The sequence below is a fragment of the Canis lupus genome, chromosome 11 (assembly GCF_003254725.2).
Source record: "Canis lupus dingo isolate Sandy chromosome 11, ASM325472v2, whole genome shotgun sequence".
Lineage (NCBI taxonomy): Eukaryota > Metazoa > Chordata > Mammalia > Carnivora > Canidae > Canis > Canis lupus.
In genome coordinates this window covers 49979462-49999496 of record NC_064253.1, presented here as the reverse complement: position 1 = coordinate 49999496, position 20035 = coordinate 49979462, and the positions used below count along the sequence as shown (strand labels likewise).

Here is a 20035-nt window from a genome sequence, read left to right as displayed (position 1 = left end):
ACAAATACATTCTCCTGGGATCCCTGGGTGGCGCAGCGGTTTGGCGCCTGCCTTTGGCCCAGGGCACAATCCTGGAGACCCGGGATCGAATCCCATATCAGGCTCCCGGTGCATGGAGCCTGCTTCTCCCTCTGCCTATGTCTCTGCCTCTCTCTCTCTCTGTGACTATCATAAATAAATAAAAATTAAAAAAAAAAAAAAAAAAGAAAGGACTAATAATTATAAAAAAAAAAAAAAAAAAACAAATACATTCTCCTAGTTCATGGCTTATCTTTTCATTCTCTTATCTGTGTCCTTGACAGAAAATAGTTTTCAATTTTGATGAAGTTCACTTCATCAATTATTTCTTTCAGGGTTCATGCCTTTGGTGTTACATCTAAGAGCTCTTTGCCAAACTCAAGGTCAAGGAGACTTTTTCCAATGCTATCTTCCAAGGGTTTTACTGCTTTGTGATTTATATTTATGAACCATTTTGAGTTAATTTTTGCATATGATACATTATACAGGTTGAGGCTCACTTTTTAACATACAGATGAGCAATTTTTGCAACATCATATGTTGAAAAGACTATCCTTTCTTCAGTGAATTATATTTGCACCTTTGTCAAAAAAATCAGTGGACCAAATTTGTATAAATCTATTTCTGGGGGCAGCCCGGGTGGCTCAGCGGTTTAGCACTGCCTTAAGCCCAGAGTGTGATCCTGGAGACCGAGGGTCGAGTCCCACATCGGGCTCCCTACATGGAGCCTACTTCTTCTGCCTGTGTCTCTGCCTCTCTCTCTCTCTCATGAATAAATAAATAAAATCTTTTTAAAAAATCTATTTCTGGGTTCTCTGTTTCTTTAGTCCAATATATCACACTGTCTTGACTGGCATTACTGTATAGTGCATATTAAAATTGGGTATTGTGAGACACCTGGGTGGCTCAGTGGTTGAGCGCCTGCCTTCTGCCCAGGGCATGATCCTGGAGTCCCAGAATCGAGTCCTATATCGGGCTCTCTGAATGAAGCCTACTTCTCTCTCTGCCTATGTCTTTGCCTCTCTCTGTGTCTCTCATGAATAAATAAAACCTTTAAAAAAAAAAAAAGTTGGGTATTGTGAATCTTCTAACTTTGCTATCCTTTTTCAAAACTGTTTTGGCTGCCGCGTCTGGGTGGCTCAGTCAGTTGAGCTTCTGACTCTTGGTTTCTGCTCAGGTCATGATCTCTCATGGGATGTGAGATAAGAGACTTAAGGCAGGCTCCATGTTCAGTGGGAAGTTGACTTGAGATTCTCTCCCTTTGCCCCTCACCCTACTCACACATACACACACACACTCTTAAATAAAATCTCTTTAAAAATTTTGTTTGAGCTAATTTCTTTAATTTTCCATATATAATTACTTAAAACCAAGGCATAGTAGCCAACCTTTTTTTTTTTTTTTTTAAGATTTTATTTATCTATTTGACAGAGAGAGTACAAGCAGGGGGAGTGGAAGAGGCAGAGGGAGAGGGAGGAGCAAGTTCCCTGCTGCACAAAGAGCCTCATGTGGGGCTCAATCCCACAACCCTGGGATCATGACCTGAGCCAAAGGCAGACACTTAATCAACTGAGCCACCCAGGCTCCTGACTCTTTAGTGATTTCTTAGCCCTCCAGGAAATTGGTATTTTTACTATTGCACCTTATCTTGTCAAAACCAGTTCAAAGTATCCTCTCCACAAGTATTACAGAGAAGTTCATAACTTTTGACCAAATATATCCATTACCAGAACTAATGTGAAAAACACACAAATATAGATATAAAAAACGTATTCAACATAGCATTGTTTAAAAAGCAAAATTTAAAAAAAAAAAAGCAAAATTTAAAATAAAATTAAAAAAAAATAAAAAAATAAAATAAAATTTAAAAAATAAAAAATAAAGCAAAATAAATCCCCAGGTCCAACAAAAGAGAAAAGATCAAATAATAGATAGTTGGGAAAATGTTCAAAATCCATTAAGTTTGAAAAAATGAATACACAGGGATGCCTGGGTGGCTCAGGGCATGATCCCAGGTCAAAGATGGAGTTGCGCATCAGGGTCCTTGCAGGGAGCCTGCTTCTCCCTCTACCTATGTCTCTGCCTCTCTCTGTGTCTCTCATGAATAAATAAAATCTAAAAAAAAATACACAGTATCTGATTTTTTAAATGAACGATGGCATATTCAGAAGAAAATATACTAAAATAATTATTATTTCTAGGGGTGCCTAGCTGGCTCAGTCCCTAATCTCAGGGTCATGAGTTCAAGCCCCACACTGGGCACAGAGTTTACTTAGGAAAAAAAAAAAAAAGTTTTATTTTTAAGTAGCTTCAATACAAGTGACTTTTTCATAGGTTCAGGAAGTTTTTAAAACTTTCTACAATAAACGTGTCAATTTACAAGAGGGACTAACATTTTATTTTTTAAAAGGTGTTACTATTTTCACAGTAAAATACAGTAACTGTATCAGTCTGTAACTCTTATGTATAAAGTTTCTTCATAGGATATGAATTATCCACATGATAATTAGGAGAGCCTACTCTAAACCCTACAAATTCTTCTATCCTACTGATATGACAGTGACAAACACAATTTTCTCCATGTTTATCTTCATGTTTAACTGGGACAGAATTTTAAGTACAATATTTTAAATTACATCATCTACAAATGACACATGTAGAAAGATACTTGCAACAAGCAATACATCTAACAAATGACTTATCTTCTTTATACAAACAGCCTTTATCCTATATATATTTTTTAAGATTTTATTTATTTATTCATGAGGAGTGACACAGAGAGAGAGGTAGAGACATAGCAGAGGGAGAAGCAGGCTCCATGCAGGAAGCTAATGTGGGACTCGATCCCAGGAGTCCGGGATCACGACCTGAGCCAAAGGTAGATGCTCAATCGCTGAGCCACCCAGGTGTCCGGCCTTTATCATATTTAAAATAAATAAAAACTTAACCTAAAGAAAAATGAGCAAAGGACAAGTATAGGTAACATGTATTTGTTACAAATGGCCAATGACATGAAAGCTAAATTTCATTCACAAAAGAAACCACCATAATTAAAGCTGATTTATCAGAATTGCAACTTTTATACTTTGACAATACCCATACACATTATGTAATAAAAACTAGTATTTCTTAAGGATAGTTTGACTTTCTAGTAAGATTTAAATAGTTATCTTTTAATCCAGCAAACGTATTCACAAAAATTTAGATATGAAAAAACGTCCCTTTCAGCTTTGCTTGTAAGAGTAAAAAACTAACAATCAATAGGGAAATAGTTAAATAAAGTATATCCTTAATTGGAATATTGTGCAACAGTTACAAATGCTGAGACAATCCATAAATATTGATAATAGATCTCCAAGATAAACCACTAATTTTAAAAGATGCAGAAAAATGTTAAATATAATCCCTTTTTTTTTTTTTTTAAGACTTAGAGGGGCACCTGGGTGGTTCAGTGGTTGAGACTCTATTTTGGTTTAGGTCATGGTCCCAGGATCCTGGAACTGAGTCCCACATCGGGCTCTCCACAGGGAGCCTGCCTGCTTCGCCCTCCCTCTGCCTATGTCTCTGCCTCTCTGTGTCTCTCACAAATAAATAAAATCTTAAAAAAAAATAAAAAAAAAAAAAAGATTTATTTTAGGCGCACCTGGGTGGCTCAGTCAGCTAAGCATCGGTCTTTGGCTTAGGTCATGATCCTGGGGTCCTGAGATCAAGCCCCCCAACCAGCTCCCTGCTCAGTGGGGAGTCTGCTTCTCTCTCACCCTCTGCCCCTCCCATACTTCTGCTCACTCTCTCTTGCTCTCTCAAATGAATAAAAAAAATCTTTCTTAAAAAAAAAAAAGATCTATTTTAGAGATAAAGAGTGAGCATGCATGTATGCAAGCAGGGTAAGGGGTGGGGGAGAGAAACTCAAGCAGAGGCCTTGCAAAGTGGGGAGCCTGACCCATGGCTGGATCCCACAACCCTGAGGATCATGACCTGAGCCTAAACCAAGCGTCGGACACTTAAGTGACTGAGCCACCCAGGCACCCCTAAGTATAACTATATTTATAGTTCAAAAATGCAGAGTGCTCACTTCGGCAGCACATATACTAAAAATTGGAATACAGAGATAAAGCATAGCTCCTGTGCAAAAATGACACACAAATTCATGAAGCACTCCCTATTTTTTAACTGAGTGGGGAAAAATTGGAGGAAGACAAACTTATGAGAGACTCCTAACTCTGGGAGACAAAGGGTTACAGAAGGGGAGCAGGCAGGGGAATGGGTGACTGGGAGACAGGCACTAAGAAGGGCACTTGATGGGATGAGCACTGGGTATTATACTATATGCTGGAAAATTGAATTTTGAAAATTAAAAATGCATAGATACATTTATATATGCACAGAATATTTTTCTGGAGGATTAAATGATAGTTAAGTGATTTTCAGGGAGAGAAAGACTTTTAAGCTGCTTGAATTTTTTCCTAGAAAACAAATAAATTAATGCCCTTACTACATGTCCCCCATTACATCATTAATGTTATGAAATTCCAGTATAATGCCTACATGATAGATTTCATGCCAAGGGATTTAGTATTTTTCTCCACCAAATCTACTAACCTAAATTTGGTTCCATGAGATAGAGAAGGTGAGATATAACTAGACCTTGCATGGGAAGTTTTATTAATTAAAGCAGAGAAGAAATCTTGTGGAATAAATAAGGAGCTAGCTAAGTTTGGGGCTAGAGCTTTCCATGATTATGTCTGGTGACCCCAGTGTTAGAAACATAGTAACCTTCTATTACGCTTAGTATTATGATAATATCCTTCAGTTTGTAATACAATATAATTATCCTGTTCCAACAGTGAATTCCTTAAAACTGAAGAGAGCAGTTCAGTAGTTAAACATATTCAATTGCCAACAAATAAAGTTAAAAAAAGAGAGAGGAAAAAAGTGTTGGTGAAGATGCAGAGAAATTAGAACAGACATTTCTGGTAGGACTATTCAAAGGTACAGCTACTCTGGAATATAGTCTCAGTTCCTCAAATGGTACACAGAGTTCTCATATGACCCAATAATTCTATTAGAATTATTAGAATCATAGAAATAATTCTATTTCTAATTCTATTTCTAAATACCCAAGAGAAATGAAAACATGTGCGCCGTGATACTTGTACACTAATGTTCATATTAGCATTATTTTCAATAGCCAAATAGTAGAAAACAATTCAAATGTTCATACACTGGAACATTAACAATGAAAAAGAATGGGATGCCTGGGTGGCTCAGTGGTTAAGCATCTGCCTTTGGCTCAGGTCGTGATCCCAGGGTCCGGGGATCGAATCTCGCATTGAGTTCCCCACAAGGAGCCTGCTTCTCCCTCTGCCTTTATCTCTGCCTCTTTCTGTGCCTCTCATGAATAAATAAAATCTTAAAAAAAAAAAAATGAAAAGGAAGTATTGATACATGTTACAACACAGGAACTTTGAAAATATTAGGCTAAGAAGCCAGTCACAGAAGACCATATATTATATTTGATCCCATTTATATGAAATATAAACCTGTACATTTACAGAATAGACAAATATATAATCATAGAAAGTAGACTGGCTGTCTAGAGCTTGGGAACAAACGGGGAGTGACTGATAATGGGTATGGGAGTTTTTTAGGTGATAAAAATATTCTAAAATTTATAATGGTTGTAAAACTGTGAATATACTAAAAAATACTCAATTATATATTTAAATAAGTGAATTGTATGGCATATGAATTATATTTCAATAAAGTTGTTTATTTAAAAAAGAGGGGGCGCTTGGGTGGTTCAGTTGGTTAAGCGTTCAGTTCTTGATTTTAGCTCAGGTCATTATCAGGGTCATGAGACAGAACTTGCACTAGGCTCTGCACTGAGCATGGAGCCTGCTTAAGATTCTTTTTCTTAAAGAAAAAGAGGGGGCACCTGGGTGGCTCAGCAGTTGAGCGTCTGCCTTCCGCTCAGGGCGTGATCCTGGAGTCCCAGGATCAAGTCCCACATCGGGCTCCCCACATGGAGCCTGCTTCTCCCTGTCTGTGTCTCTGCTTCTCTCTCTGTGTCTCTCATGAATAAATAAATAAAATCTTTAAAAAAAAAAAAAGATTCTTTTTCTCTCTGCTCTCTAGCTCTCCCTCCCCCTCTCAAAAAAAAAAAAGAAAAAGAAAAAGAAAAAGAGAAAAGAGAGAGGTAAATCTATCAATTTAAGAAAGTCTTAAGAGGAATATCAACCAGATGTAACTGTGGATTTTATTTTGTTTTTTTAAGATTTTATTTATTATTCATGAGAGACACAGACATAGCCAGAGGACTTAATCCCAGGCCTCAGAATCCACAACCTGAACCAAAGGGAGACACTCAACCAATGAGTTGCCCCGGTACCCCTGTGGATTTTATTTTGGACCCTGACTCAAACTCACTCAGAAGTTTATCCAAGAGGGACACCTGTGGAGCCTACTTTAGAAAATAATAAAACAATAATAATAATAACACAATTACATTTTTAAAAGGAACTTGTATCTTTTTGGGACGCCAATATTTAAGGATGAAAGGACAGGATGTCTGGCTTTCCCTTAAAACAATTTAATTAGGAGTGTAGGTTAGAGGGGGTGAACCCGAGAAGTTTTCAGTTCCTTCAGTGAACTGGATTTTAAAATATAAGTTGGAGTTTCCCCGGACTAAAGACAGTAGGAGAAAGTTGTGAAGGGCATTCCAGGAAAATAACAACTTAGGCAACAGCACTGTCAAAAATTACCAATGGGGAAAGAACTAGACATACAGTTGGAAAAGCAAGTAAGAACCAGATCATGAAGGGCCCTGTATGCCACACAAAAAAATTTTTACTTAAGTAAGATGAGCTTGTAGTTTCTTTCTTTCCTTTTTTAAAATTTATTTATTTATTTATTTATTTATTTATTTATTTATTTATTTATTTATTTATTTTGCAACAAGTCAGATTAGAGCTTTAGAAAGGTTACTCTGGTAGCATCATTGACTGGAGGGATGTAAGACAGTAGAGGCTACTGTTGCAGTCCAAGTGAGTGACAAATGAGTATAAACTTACATGGTAGCAGTAGGAATGAAGAGGAGATAAATACCAAAGACATGAGGTACTAAAAATAATTGGATATGTGGAAAAAGGAAGCAGAAATCATCTTCACTGATTTCCAGCTTCTAGGCTTGTGGAGTAGGTAGACACTGTCCAATATCCAGGATATATATTGGAGGATAAACCCAATATAGAAGACACTTACGAAGAAAGGTAGAATCCAGTTAGTGTTTAACTCTTTAGTATAAATAAGACATATTTTTTTTTTAAAAAGCCATACTAGTAGAAATGTCTAATAGGCCTAATGAGAGATGTACACTTCAGGACATATTTGGTAGCTCAAACAATAACCCAGGAGAGCTTGTTTATAATAATTCACACATATAGTAATTTAACCTACTTTTAAAAGTCCCCTCCTTACACCACCTTGTTAATAATTAATTCAATCAGGGTATATATGTAAACAGCATATAGAAGATGTAATGAATCTTTTATTTAGAAGACTTTAGTATATATGATGGGGGTATATATATATACACACATTTGGCTAAACTTCACCAAAGTTATTCTTTACCTACAATGTATGCACATAGAATATTATCAAAGCACAAATACAGCTTTAAAAATGTGCTTTTGTAATTACTCTGATTTTTAATGTATCAAGAACCAAATATTCATAACAGGGACACCTGGGTGGCTCAGCAGTTGAGCGTCCACCTTCAACTCAGGGCGTGATCCCGGAGTTCCGGGATCGAGTCCCACATCAGGCTCCCTGCATGAAGCCTGATTCTCCCTCTGCCTGTGTCTCTGAGTCTCTCTCTGTGTCTCTCATGAAAAAATAAGTAAAATCTTTTAAAAAATAAAATAAAATAAAATATAAAAAATAAAATATGTCTTCTGATATTCTAAAAAGCAAGGCTAAAACAGAACCAGGTTATTTTGTTCTTTTTCATTATATTTTCCAAGTGAGGTACAGCAATCTTTATCTCCAGGGGACCATAGAAATAGAGGTCTAGATTGCTATGGACATCGGGTTTTGTTAATGCCTCTCACAACACTGCTCTAATATTCTTAACCTCGTGACGCCTGGGTGGCTCGGCAGTTGAGCATCTGCCTTTGGCCCAGGGTGTGGGACTCAATCCTGGATCCCAGGATCACATCCGGCTCCTTGCAGGAAGCCTGCTTCTCCCTCAGCCTGTGTCTCTGCCTCTCTCTCTGTCTCTCATGAATAAATAAAATATTTTTTAAAAATAAAAAATAAAATTCTTAACCTCTCCTAAATAAGTTTTACAGTACTTTTTAAAGATTTTATTAAGGGCAGCCCCAGTGGCTCAGCAGTTTAGCACCGCCTTTCAGCCCAGGGTGTGATCCTGCAGTTCCGGGATCGAGTCCCACGTCGGGCTCCCTGCATGGAGCCTGCTTCTCCCTCTGACCGTGTCTCTGCCTCTCTGTGTGTGTGTCTCTCATGAATAAATAAATAAAATCTTTAAAAAAATAAAAATAAAAATAAAAAATAAAGATTTTAATTCATTAGAGAAAGAAAGGGTGCACACACAAGCCAGGGTGGGGGGGCACCCTGGGATCAGGGCCTGAGAAGAAGGCAGCTGTTTATTGGACTGGGCCACCCAGACACCCCAGTATTATAGTATTTAAATTACAAGAGGAATCCTACACAAGGATCATAATTTGCTATATTACTATATAACCAAGATTTCAATCTTAATTTTTAGCTAAAACTTTAGTCATCAAGAACATGAGTAACTAAGCAGTACAAATATATTTAGCCATTTTAGTCTACCACATGTCCTAGACTAGGGGCTGACCACCTAAGGTCTATGAAGAAAATTCAAGTATCAGTAATTCCTTGAAATTGCATGCAGAATTTGGAGAGAAGGGAGCTGTCATTCTCAAAGAATGTGACTCCCTAAAACATAAGCATTTACTCTTTTAGGTCCTTTGTCAAGTGCTAAGGAAATTCAAAGACCCAGTGGCATTTTTTTTTTTTTAAGATTTTATTTATTTATTCATGAGAGACACAGAGAGAGAGAGACAGAGGCAGAGACACAGGCAGAGGGAGAAGCAGGCTCCATGCAGGGAGCCCGATGTGGGACTCAATTCCAGGACTCCAGGATCATGCACTGGGCAGAAAGTAGGCACTAAACCGCTGAGTCACCCAGGGATCCCCCCCAGTGGCATTTCTTAATGAGTTCATGATCTAAGAGCATTTAGACACACACACTACCAGATTTGATCACAATAGAAAAAAAATTTTAACACTAGAAATAACTGATTTCCTTAATATAATAGTTATATATCCTCAAGTAACTTTTCCAGTTTTGCAACTTCCTAACATTATTTTAATGTAAGGAATCTCTTTGTACATAACTCATTCCATACTTCACCAATAGAAAAGAAAATCTGCAGAAAAGTTACATAAGGTAGAGATTAATTAAAAGCTCAGGAAGGGCACTCATTTTAAAGCCCACCCCCCTTTTTAAAAAGATTTTGGAGAGGGGATCCCTGGGTGGCTCAGAGATTTAGCGCCTGCCTTTGGCCCAGGGCATGATCCCAGAGTCCTGGGATCGAGTCCCAAGTCGGGCTCCCTGCATGGAGCCTGCTCCTCCCTGTGCCTGTGCCTCTGCCTCTCTCCGTGTGTATATCTCTCTCATGAATAAATAAATAAAATCTTAAAAAAAAAAAAGATTTGGGAGAAAGAGAGTGAGAGAGAGAGAGAGAACACAAGACAGGAGAGGGGCAAAGAGAGAAAACAAGTAGACTCCCAGCTGAGTGTGGAGCCTGATGCAGGGGTTGATTCCAGGACACTGAAATCATGACCCTCTGAGCCAAAACCAAGAGTCAGTCATTCAACTGACTGAACCACTTAGGTGCCCCCTACAGCCCTTTTAACACAAGATTCTTTAAATTCTAAATCTGCTTCTCCCTCTCCTCCATGCTCACGTTCTCTCTCGCTCTCTCAAATAAATAAAATCTTAAAAAAAAACTCTTAAATCTAAATTATACATAATTTCCATATCTTCAATAAGGCATTTCACTCTTTGTCTAGCAAATTTTGTCTTATTCAGAGTAAATGTTGAAATATGATTAACAAATTCCAAAGAACACAGGGTAGGAACCCTGAGAACACAGTTATTATACTTGAAAAAAACAAAAACAAAAGCAAACCTTAGCACCAGAGTTTTTCCACAAGGCTTAGTCCTTAACAGCTTGAATACACCATTATCCGTTTACCCAATGGGGGAAAAGGCAGCTGATTGATTAAGATCAAGATGGACCTTAAGTAATAAGGGTTTCTTTTTTTTTTTTTTTTTAAAGTCCAACTACAAGAATTCAAACAAGTTTTGCTCCCTTCAGAGCAAATACCTCAGAAGACTGGCTATATTACCCCACTCATACAGTGCTACACCCACACTGCTCAAAACAATTCAGAATTCCTTTTCTGAGAACTGCCTTCAGAGCCTATTGTACAATTTCTTAATGTTCTTATTAGTGGCATATCCTTATTTCTTTAGTGTGGACTTTGTTTTGTTTAATATCCAAAATTGACTCAGATTCAACCTGGTAAATAATCCTATTTTTCAATCAAAAATGACATGTGAAAAAAAAAATATGACATGTGAAGGGATGCCAGGGTGGCTCAGTGGTTGACAATAGCCTTCAAATAATCTGAAACTTTTCTTCTGAAATTCTTGGCAAAGGCACAGGGAAAATTAGTGTAATACTTTATTTTCACATGTCATTTAATTATTTATTGGGATGCCTGGGTGGCTCAGTGGTTGAGCGTCTGCCTTCAGCTCAGGGTGTGATCCCAGAGTGTCCTGGGATTGAGTCCCGCATCAGGCTCCTTGCACGGAGCCTGCTTCTCCCTCTGCCTCTGTCTCTTATGAATAAATAAATTCTTTTTAAAAAATTATTTAGTTTTAGGGAAAGCCAGAGGCAGAGGGACAGAGAGTCTCTTAAGTAGACTGTGCTGAGTGTGGAGCCCAACACAGGGTTCAATTTCACCACCCTGAGAACATGACTTGAGCTGAAATAAAGAGCCAGAGACTTTGCACCACCCAGGTGCCCCTATATTCACATCATTTTTTTTTTTAAGATTTTATTTTATTCATGAGAGACACAGAAAGGCAAAGAAATAGGCAAAAGGAGAAACAGGTTCCCCAAGGGGAGCCCAATGTGGGACTTGATCCCAGGACCTCCAGATTATGACCTAAGCCAAAGGTAGACTCTCAACCACTGAGCCACACAGGTGCCTCTAAAGATGCTGAGAGGTAAGGAATACCACTTAACAGACTCAGCTGAAAGAACAACAACCAAAAAAGCTTTAACCAGGGACCCCTGGGTGGCGGCGCAGTGGTTTGGCGCCTGCCTTTGGCCCAGGGCGCGATCCTGGAGACCCAGGATCGAATCCCACGTCGGGCTCCCGGTGCATGGAGCCTGCTTCTCCCTCTGCCTGTGTCTCTGCCTCTCTGTGTGTGTGTGTGTGTGTGTGTGTGTGTGTGTGTGTGACTATCATAAATAAATAAAAATGTTTAAAAAAAAAAAAAAGCTTTAACCTTAAACTGTTCAAGTGTCCTATTCTGATTAAATATACTTCGAAAAGTATTAGGGAATTATTATTTTAAAAGCATAACCCAGGGATCCCTGGGTGGCGCAGCGGTTTGGCACCTGCCTTTGGCCCAGGGCGCTATCCTGGAGACCCGGGATCAAATCCCACGTCGGGCTCCCGGTGCATGGAGCCTGCTTCTCCCTCTGCCTGTGTCTCTGCCTCCCTCTCTCTGTGTGTGTGTGACTATCATAAATAAATAAAAAATTTAAAAAAAATAAAAGCATAACCCAATATTGCATTAATTTACTTCCTTGTATCATCCTCCTATTGTCATTTCTGTGAGAGATGTAATATCATTTCTATCCCCAGAACTAGTATTCTTAGATGTGTATTTCTCAACACCAGCACCAACCTACTCCCTGTTTTTTTTTTTTTTAATTTTTATTTATTTATGATAGTCAGAGAGAGAGAGAGAGGCAGAGACATAGGCAGAGGGAGAAGCAGGCTCCATGCACCAGGAGCCCGACGTGGGATTAGATCCTGGGTCTCCAGGATCGCGCCCTGGGCCAAAGGCAGGCGCTAAACCGCTGCGCCACCCAGGGATCCCCTACTCCCTGCTTAATAAGAAAGTTGCTACTAAACAAATTTGCCAATTGAAAAACAAAAATCCTTGGGACACCTGGGTGGCTCAGCAGTTGAGTGCCTGCCTTTGGTCTAGGGCGTGGTCCTGGAGTCCTGGGATTGAGTCCCGCATCAGGCTCCCTGCATGGAGCCTGCTTCTCCCTCAGCCTCTCTCTGTGCTGTGCGTCTCTCATGAATAAATAAATAAGTAAATTGTTCTTAATTAAGTAATTAATTAAAATTTTAAAAATCCTTCTGCAATAGGATTTATCATTCTCTAATTCAAGCAGTCCAAAAACAACAACAAAAAATCTGCTTTTTCCAGTGAATTTAAGATATAAACTGAAGTCATCATAACAATCTCAACCCATAATTGGAGGGACAGTTAATTGTCCTTGTGACCTTTAAACTTATGTAAAATTCTTTCCTTCCGCGTGGTTGTTGAGAACTCTGAAGCAAACAAGTGGTGAATACAATTTGGAGAGGACATGGGGGAGAATATGTAACGAATTTTCTCAACCTATAATGGCATCTACTTCAGCTGTAGAAATTGACAATGAAAGTGATAATTCTTCTGGTAGCAGCTTATTTAAGACTCAGTGTGTCCCTTACCAAAACAGGGGCAAAGAAACCCTATTAGAAAGTTTGTTCATTCATCTGGAGGTGTTGAAGCAAGGGATTCATCTAGTGACTCCTCTTTTGAACCAAGACCACTGACTTTTTTTTTTTTTAATTTTTTTTAAATGTTTATTTATTTATGATAGTCACAGAGAGAGAAAGAGAGAGGCAGAGACACAGGCAGAGGGAGAAGCAGGCTCCATGCACTGGAAGCCCGATGTGGGATTCGATCCTGGGTCTCCAGGATCGCGCCCTGGGCCAAAGGCAGGCACCAAACCGCTGCGCCACCCAGGGATCCCAAGACCACTGACTTTAAAAGCTATTTTTGAAAGATTCAAAAAAAAAAGAAACGTAAAAAGAGGAAATATAAGCTAAAAGAAAGACCAAGGGGAAGACTAGAAGGAAGAAAAACCACTAGACGCTCCCAAATAAATAAGAAACAAGTTAAAGACAAAGGATCTGGGTTCCCATTTTTAGAATCTGAGAATGTACAAAAGCCATTACCATGGAGAAAGATTTTAACCTTTGAGCAAGCGGTGGCAAGAGGATTTTTCAACTACCTTGAAAAATTGAAGTATGAATACTATCTCAAGGAATCCTTGAAACAAATGAATGTTGGTGAAGATTTAGAAAGGGAAGATTTTGACAGTCGTAGATACAAATACTTGGATGATGATGGATCTCTCTCTCCTATCGAAGAGTCAGAAACAGTGGAAGAGGCTGCAACAACTCTTGAACATGATGATGGATGTGATATCAAATTGGTGGACAATAATGATTTCATAGTAAGTTCTGAAATACCAAAGAAAATGAATCTGTATTTAGGACAAGAGAAATATACTGAAGCAGCTGCTTCGTCTAAAAAGAGAGCATCAAAATCCAAAAACATGGGACAGAGGATAGAATGGTCTGAAAAGGAAGAGATAGGAATATGAATATTAAGGCTTTTCACTTGAAAACAGTGTCTGGACTTAAAGGACAGTGACAGCTGTGGATTGAACAAAAGTTTGTTTTAAAAGTGCTATTTTGAAGATCATCACTCTGGCTTTGGAACTATGGTGATTGCCAGCAGAAGGAATCACATGTCAAATACCTTAAATAAAAATTTATTAACTTTGTCAAATATCTTAAATAAAAATTTATTAATTTTAAATACAAAAAACTTATGTAAAATTTTAAATAGTTCCTTATAAAAACCTCATAAATTTAATTTCCTTAAAGCTCCACTTTTATACCTTCAAACATATACAAAGTAGTAAGAAGATCTCAGTAAAATACTACTACAGGCTTTAAAGTCAAGCATTCGGGGATCCCTGGGTGGCTCAGCGGTTTGGCACCTGCCTTTGGCCCAGGGCGCGATCCTGGAGTCCCGGGATCGAGTCCCATGTCGGGCTCCCGCCATGGAGCCTGCTTCTCCCTCCTCCTGTGTCTCTGCCTCTATGTCTATCATAAATAAATAAATAAATCTTTAAAAAAAATAATAAAGTCAAGCAGTCTAGTACTACAACTTGATACTACAACTTTCTAGCTGAGGACCCCTAGGGAACTTAAATGAGCTCTGTGTGACTCAGTTTCCCTATAAATAAAATGAGAGTAACAGTAACCAAACCTCAAAGGATTATGAAATATTCTATGTAAAGTATGTGGCACATTATAAGCACTCAATAAATGCCAAATACTAATATCTACATTACTGTACTAAGGATAGTAGCAGCGTGTATCTGCAAATAGATACAGCAAAGATTTTAGTATGTTTTAGGTACTCATTCTACTTACCTTGCCAATAGGTTCAGAACAGCAATTTACTATTTGTGTTATAACAAAAACATTTTTACATTTCTTATTAAAACAAATCAAATGAAAGTGTTTAAAGTGGACTACTAAAAAAAATTAAAAAAATAAAGTGGACTACTTACTGTCGATGTATCTTGAATATTTTTCCAAAATCTGAATTTTTTTAAAGATTTTATTTATTTATTAATGAGAGACACACACACACAGAGAGAGAGAGAGAGAGAGAGGCAGAGATACAGGCAGAGGGAGAAGCAGGCTCCATGCAGGGAGCCCAACATGGGACTGGATCCCGGATCTCCAGGATCACGCTCTGGGCTGACGGCAGCGCTAAACCACTGAGCCACCCAGGCTACCCCAAAATCTGAATTTTCAAATTCTCATATAGAATATTTACATACAGACATTGGGAATCTGATCTATAATTATCTGTTCAATTTGGTATCTATTTTCCATTCACTTCAGAATCACTTCATTTAAAGGTACATAAGTATAAACTCTGAAGAACAAATTTCTTACGGAATAAAGTAAAAATAAATTAGTTCTATGTTGACAGAACACATCCAAAGAGGCTCAGTCTTGCTCAGACATCTCTGTAGCTATATGTGAAACAGTATAAAAGAAGTTCAGGAACTTACAAGAATTAGATGACCTCTCAGCAAGGTGGAGTTCTGTAGTCCTAAACCCTGAATTTCTAACTCTTCCTGTTATTTCCCCATAACTAGATTAGCAGAGGTGGAACGATCTGTTAGATGGCCTCCTTTATTTCACTTGCCTCCAACAAGACAGGTTCTTAAGGAACCTTATACTAGGGTCAGTAATACTAAGTTGCAAAGATGGAACAGAAGGTTTTACCATGACAGGTTGTAGTTATGTTGAAAAATGCTCTAACTGGTCTTAAAACTAAAATTTGGGGCACCTGGGTGGCTTAGTGGGTTAAGCATCTGACTTTAGCTCAGGTCATGATCTCTGGGTCCTGGGATGAGCACTGCCTCCAACTTTGCACTCCAGGGGGAATCGCTTGTCCCTTCCCCTCTCCCTCTGCCCCTTCCTGCCCAGGGGCTCTTGTGTGCACTCTACCTCTGTCTCTCAAAGAGAGATAAAATCTTAAAAACACACACAACTTTAAAGCTTTGACTTAAATTACCACTTACAATTGCATGCAGAACACAGACACCTCACATTTCTATAAAATCTAACCAAAGATTTTTAAGAAGATCATTTATAAAAGCTCTATGAATGGGGCACCTGGGTGGCTCAGTTGGTTAAGCATCTGCCTCCAGCTGGGGTCATGATCCCAGAGTTCTGGGATCAAGCCTCACAATCAGGCTTCCTACTCAGCAGGGAGCCTGCTTCTTCCTCTCCCTCTGCTGTTCCCCCTGCTTGTGCTCTCTGGCTCTTTCTTTCTCTGTGTTAAATAAATAAATAAATAAAATATTTAAAAAAAAAAAAAAAAAAGCTCTATGATTACCAATGTCCTAACACTCTCCCTTACTATCTGTAAGGTAGCTACTCTTCAAACAGTGCTTTGTCTTTGACAAACTCAATAAATATTGCTTACTAACACAAATCTCTGAAAAAAAGCAGTCAACATGCTGCAAAGTATTAGTTAGGGCTCAAATCCATCATTCAAAAGAAACATTTTATCAAATTTAAGACACTGATGTTGGCATTCAAAAAAATTTTATTAGAAAATTTCAATGAAGGGACCTCTGAGTGGCACAGCGGTTGAGCATCTGCCTTTGGCTCAGGGCATGATCCCGGGCAAGGGGACTGAGTCCCACATCAGGCTTCCTGCGAGGAGCCTGTTTCTCCTTCTGTCTGTGTCTCTGCCTTTCTCTATGTCTCTCATAAATAAATAAATAAAATCTTTAAAAAAAAAAAGATTTCAATGGAAGGTTCTCCCACAACTAGGTCTTCATAGCCACCTGGCTGACGGGAACTTAATTTAAGATTTCACAGATTTTAATACACATCCCAATTTCCAACAAATTAAAAACTAAAAAAAAAAAAACCACACACACAAAAAAAAACATCTTGGAATCAACTTAACAGGGTAAAAGAATATTCTAGGGACGCCTGGGTGGCTCAGCAGTTAAGCGTCTGCCTTTGGCTCAGAGTGTGATCCTGGAGTCCCAGGATCGAGTCCCACATCCGGCTCCCTGCATGGAGCCTGCTTCTCCCTCTACTTATGTCTCTGCCTGTGTGTGTGTGTGTGTGTGTGTGTGTGTGTGTATGTGTGTGTCTCATGAATAAACAAATAAAATATTTAAAAAGAATATTCTATAAAATACTGAGGCACTATACTTTTGCCATGGGGGAGCAGTGGGGGAACACTAAAACTATATCTACAGTAGTACCCCAAACTACTGGATATTAACTATGTTTCCATTTACAGTGTTGCCTTAGTTCACTCAGCACTCAAGACAAGTTTAGCTTCCAGAAAAGGTTACAGCTAAGAGTGCTAGGGGGCATTCTTAAAGTGACTGAGGAAAAATTAAGAAATAAGATAGGTTTGGGGCACCTGGGTGGCTCAGTGGTTGAGTTTCTGCCTTTGGCTCAGGTCATGATCACAGGGTCCTAGGATCCAGTACTGAATCTGGCTCCCCACAGGGAGCCGGCTTCTCCCTCTCCTATGTCTCTCCCTCTCTGTCTTTCATGAATAAATAAAATCTTTAAAAAAAAAAAAAAAGAAGAAGAAGAAGATAGGTTTAATCGACAGGCTCATTATACAATTAAAAAAATTTTTTTATCTTTTTTTTAAGATTTTATTTATTCAGGAGAGACTGAGAGAGAGAGAGAGAGAGAGAGAGAGAGAGAGAGACCGAGATACAGGCAGAGGGAGAAGAAGCATGCAGGGAGCCTGACATGGGACTCGATCCCAGGTCTCCAGGATCAGGCCCTGGGCCAAAGGCAGCGCCAAACCAGTGAGCTACCCAGGCTGCCCCTGTTTTCTTGTTTTGTTTTGTTTTGTTTTTTAAAGAAGCACTACTTTATAATTTGCCTGTCCAAATTCTTTAAAACAGGAATTATTTTTTTTTTCTTCTACACAGGCACAAAATTACGTATTTGGTTTTTGTTTTGTTTTTTTTTTTTCCAAAACTGGGATCATTCATTTGGTACAATTTAGTAACTTGCTTTTTAAAAAGCTAACACTGAAAAAAATAAAAAAATAAAAAAATAAAAAGTTAACACTGAAAAAAAAAAAGAAAATAAAAAGAAAATAAAAAGTAAAAAGTTAACACTGGGCACGCCTGGGTGGCTCAGTGGTTGAGCATTTGCCTTTGGCTCAGGGTGTGATCCTGGAATCCCGGGATCAAGTCCCACATCAGGCTCCTTGCATGGAGCCTGCTTCTCTCCCTCTGCCTATGCCTCTGCCTCTTTCCCAGTATCTCTCATGAATAAACAGTCTTTTAAAAAAATAAATAAATAAAAATAAAAAGTTAACACTGAGGGGCACCTGGGTGGCTCATTTTAACTTCTGCCTTCAGCTCAAGTCAGGATCCCAGGGTCCTGGGATCAACCCTACATCAGGCTCCCTGCTCCATGAGGAGCCTGCTTCTCCCTGTCCCACTGCCTGCTGCTCCCCCTGCTTGTGTTCTCTGTCAAATAAATATTTTAAAAATCATTTTTAGGGACGCCTGGGTGGCTCAGCAGTTGAGCATCTGCCTTTGGTTCAGGGTGTGATCCTGGAGTCCCGGGATGGAGTCCCACATCAGGCTTCCTGCATGGAGCCTGCTTCTCTCAGCCTGTGTCTCTGCCTCTCTTTGTGTGTGTCTCTCATGAATAAATAGGATCTTAAAAAAAAAAAAGAAAATTTAAGATTTTTAAAAGGTAACACTGAGGGATCCCTGGGTGGCGCAGCGGTTTAGCGCCTGCCTTTGGCCCAGGGCGCGATCCTGGAGACCCGGGATCGAATCCCACATCGGGCTCCTAGTGCATGGAGCCTGCTTCTCCCTCTGCCTATGTCTCTGCCTCTCTCTCTCTCTCTGTGACTATCATAAATAAATTTTAAAAAAAATCTTTAAAAAAAAAAAAGGTAACACTGAATCACAAGCATTAATGTTAACATTTTCCATTACATGAAATTACCATAACTTATCTTTTGTTGGATACTTAATGTTGTCCTAATTTTCAATAATGTCGTTATCAATAATGTACTAAATGTATACTAATATACTTCCCCTAGCAGAGTACACAATGTCTTTGTACAGTCGTTGACCACACTCCTGTTTGCAGAGAGAGAGCAGCACTGGAAAAGTTACACCATGTAACTCAGGTGTCTTTTATTCACATAAAACAGGAATTCTTAACCTGTCAGAGGGTCAGTAAACCCTCTGAAAAGGTATACAAACTAGTTCACATGTACCAATGTTTTCCCAAAGAAAACTGTTTCTCAAAAGGATCCATATAGGGGTGTCTGGGTGGCTCAGTCAGTTAAGCATCTGTCTCTTGGTTTTGGCTCAGGTCATGATCCCAGAGTGCTGGGATGGAGCCCAGGCGTCAGGCTCCCTAGAGCCAGCTTCTCCCTCTCCCTCTGCTTGCTGCTCCCCCTGCTTGTGCTCTCTATAAAATAAAATAAAATAAAATAAAATAAAATAATAAAATATAAAATATAAAATATAAAATATAAAATATAAAATAAAATAAAATTTAAATTTAAAAGATCCACATAATAAAAAGACTAAGAATTACTTTTTTTAAAAAGATTTTATTTATTTATTCATGAGACACACAGAGAGGCAGAGGGGAGCCTGATGCAGTACTTGATCCCAGGACCCTGGGATCACAATCTGAGCCAAAGGCAGATGCTCAACCACTGAGCCACTCAGGTGCCTCTAAGAATCACTTTCTTTTCTTTTTTTTTTTTTTTTTTTAAGATTTTATTTATTTATTCATGACAGACACAGAGAGGCAGAGACACAGGCAGAGGGAGAAGCAGGCTCCACGCAGGGAGCCCGACGTGGGACAGGATCCGGGTCTCCAGGATCACACCCTGTGCCGAAGGCGGGGCCAAACCGCAGGGCCACCGGGGCTGCCCTAAGAAACACTTTCATAAAATAATTGTTTCAACTACATATTAGGAATTAAGAGTCACAAAACACAGTATGTCATAATATTAAGGACACTGCCAGGCCCAAATGTTAAATTTCGCAGGGTTTTGTTTTTGTTTTTTGAGAGGGGGCAAGAAATAGATTTATTTATTCCAGAATAAATGAAAATAATATGTATCTGTTAGTTTTACAAATTATTAAATGGTTTTTTTAAAAGATTTTATTTATCTGAGTGAGCAAGAGAAAGAGCTCAAGCAGCGGGGAGGGAAGAGGGAGAAACAGACTCCCCACTGAGCAGAAGATTTGATCCC

General features: G+C 38.8%; 1 protein-coding gene, 1 non-coding gene and 1 pseudogene across 2 annotated transcripts in view; 2 read left to right on the top strand and 1 right to left on the bottom strand.

The window, feature by feature from the left end:
• UBE2R2 (ubiquitin conjugating enzyme E2 R2) overlaps window positions 1-20035 on the bottom strand; it is a 124319-nt gene that overhangs the window by 99572 nt on the left and 4712 nt on the right. The window lies entirely within an intron of this gene.
• On the top strand, window positions 4083-4185 carry LOC112650659 (U6 spliceosomal RNA). The gene has a single exon (XR_003130351.1). It is a non-coding gene; the product is annotated as a U6 spliceosomal RNA (small nuclear RNA).
• Window positions 13183-13943, top strand: LOC112650315 (TATA box-binding protein-associated factor RNA polymerase I subunit D-like; annotated as a pseudogene).